This window comes from Octopus bimaculoides, chromosome 21, assembly GCF_046866305.1.
Source record: "Octopus bimaculoides isolate indiv1 chromosome 21, ASM4686630v1, whole genome shotgun sequence".
Lineage (NCBI taxonomy): Eukaryota > Metazoa > Mollusca > Cephalopoda > Octopoda > Octopodidae > Octopus > Octopus bimaculoides.
The window spans coordinates 9,004,982-9,007,481 of record NC_142948.1 but is presented as its reverse complement, the minus strand read 5'-3'; the positions used below and the strand labels follow the sequence as shown (position 1 = coordinate 9,007,481).

The 2,500-nt window shown below is 39.8% G+C and overlaps 2 long non-coding RNA genes across 4 annotated transcripts in view; one reads left to right on the top strand and one right to left on the bottom strand.

Annotated features, from left to right (window-relative positions):
- The window catches only part of LOC128250423 (uncharacterized), a 45,114-nt gene extending 43,877 nt beyond the window's left edge, over window positions 1-1,237 (bottom strand). For all 3 annotated transcript variants that reach the window (XR_016237738.1, XR_016237739.1, XR_016237740.1), the window contains exon 1: window positions 631-1,237. This is a non-coding gene — a long non-coding RNA (uncharacterized LOC128250423). The remainder of the gene's footprint in view (window positions 1-630) is intronic.
- A 507-nt stretch (window positions 1,238-1,744) lies between these two features.
- The window catches only part of LOC106869450 (uncharacterized), a 135,169-nt gene continuing 134,413 nt past the window's right edge, over window positions 1,745-2,500 (top strand). The window contains exon 1 of the long non-coding RNA XR_016237829.1: window positions 1,745-2,315. This is a non-coding gene — a long non-coding RNA (uncharacterized LOC106869450). The remainder of the gene's footprint in view (window positions 2,316-2,500) is intronic.

Sequence of the window (2,500 nt, the reverse complement as noted above, 5' to 3'; positions counted from 1 at the left end):
CATGGCTAGGATACCCAACCAGGTAGGAGCTGCCTGACCCAGCTCTTACAACATTATGACTGGGTGTTGAGGCAGTTACTCAACAACTCAAACGTGGATGTAATGTACCTTGATTTTGCAAAAGCTTTTGACAAAGTGTTCCTTTGAGGGCCCCGGTTGCATTGACAAAACGAACTAAGGGAATTATTTATAAATATATAAATAACATTATTATTCATAAGAAATAATAATATTAGTGGCCGCAAGCATAAAAAACCGATTGTTAGAGAGAGAGTGAGACAGACAGACAGACAGACTTCTTTATTAGCCACACAGGGCTGAACACAGATGGGACAAATACAATGTAGAGTTTTTCTTTTCGAGGGATGCGAAAACAAAATTAAAAAAAAACAAAAGTAGGAACAACGATTAAAAGGAATCGAAATCGTTTGGGATATATACAAAAAAAAAAATCAAAATAATACAAAAAGTTCCCAAGAAATGGGGAGGTTTATTCGTGGAAAGAAAAACCTACGAAAAGACCACGGTAACCTCGGGCGATAGTGTTACATTTTAACAAATTTATTTACAAGGAGTAAGTAACTCTCTGCTTAAATTTTTTTTTAACGGACAAAACAAAGAGTTACTTACCGTTCGAAAGTTCAGTTTCCTCTTCTGATTTTTCACCAAGGAGGCTACTATACAGTTTTTTACATTAATATTTTTGACATCTCCCCACCACCGCCGCCGCCGCTGGTGGTGGTGGTGGTAGTCTTCTTCTACTTCTTCTTTTTCTTCTTCAAGGTCGAAGCCTTTTGCGACGATATCGCTGTTGTTGTTGGTGGTGGTGGCGGCGGTGTTAGCGTTCTTGCTCACAGCTACACCTGTTTGTGTGTTACTTCTCCCCTTCTTCATGAAGCTGTGGTGAAGGGAGTGTAAAACATCAACGTCAAACGAGTTGCCAAGGAGACGGGCGTACGTTCTGAGATCGTCTGCTTGGCTTGATCACGTCATGCTCAAGAAAAAAAATATGGCTAAGAAAGCCGAAAACAGTTTTACAAAATAGGCAAATTCCCCACACAGGGCAGATTTCCCGTGCAAACAAATCGTACAACCGAATGTATCAATTATTGCACAACTTTTACATAAAAAAAATAATCCAAAAACAACTTTTTAAGGCAATAAAAAGCAAACTTACACGGAGCAATATCTCTCTCTCTCTCTTTCACACACACACACACACTTTCTCTCACCACACTCTCTCTCACCCTTTCTCTCTGTCTTCCTTTCTTTATCTCTTACTCTTTCTCTCTGTGTCTCTGTCTATCTATCTTTCACTCTCTCTTCTCTTCTCTCTCTCTCTCTCTCCTCTTTCTGTCTTATGTTTAAAACTCACCTTATGGAATTATAGACGAATACATTTACAGAAAAACTGTTGAATTAAATTTTTTTTTACTTCGTGAAAGCATTTTCTACTTTTTACTTTCATCTCGTATCATGTTTATATCATTTTATCTTATAAATTTTTAATGGACGGCTGAGAGATCTTCGAAGAGTAAGAGGACTGGTGTGAGGTAGATAACCAAGTGAAATGGTAGAGGGTTGGTAACTGATAAGAGGAAGAATGAGGAGGGTTGTTGTGTTGTTGATGTGGCAAAGGGAAAGGAGTGATAACTCTAAGAGACGCATTCAACTGTCCATTACAGAGATCCACACCTATGCACGCACGCACACACACACACACACACACACACACACACACACACACACACACGCACATATATGCACACAGACTCGTGCAAACACAATTTCGCACATGCATAAATTAGCCTCACTTTACGTGTCACCAGCTCTCTCTCCTTCACTCTCTCCAGTACTTCTTCCTTTCTCCGCGACTCCCCCCTTTCCCCCCTCTTTCTTTTATCACCTCTTTCTCTCTTTCTATCTATCTATCTATCTATCTATGCTTCGTGTTGCTCTCTCTTTTTTTTTTTTTTTGCTTGCGACTCATTGTTACTCACTCTATCTTTGTCCCTCTTTCTCACTTCTTCTGTTCTATGACTTTTTCACTCCAGTCCCCTCTCTGTCCCTCTTTCTCTCTCTCTCTCTCCCCCTCCCTCACACACAGACGCACTCGCGCGCGCACACCTACACACACACACATACACACTAGCATTCGACAAACAACGTTGAAACCGGAATTATCCGAAAACAACCGAAGCATTCCGTTTTTTTCTTTTAACATTTCTGAGCAGACGTTAAGTTGTCGCCTGCTAAATGCGTCGTCGTATTCCGTTCATTTTCACGAAGAAGACATCTAAGTCGACATTAAAGAGGTAACACTTTATTAAATTCATTGAAACTATTCAATTGCTCTTTACCACGTATAAAATTGTACTCAGCCAGTCATCTATTTTCAAAGAGGAAATTGTTAATCTTTCAGAATCTTAGCAGTCTGTCGTGTTATAATTGTCAGTCGTTCTCCTCGCAACGAAGCCATCTAAAGTTTAAACCGAAGATA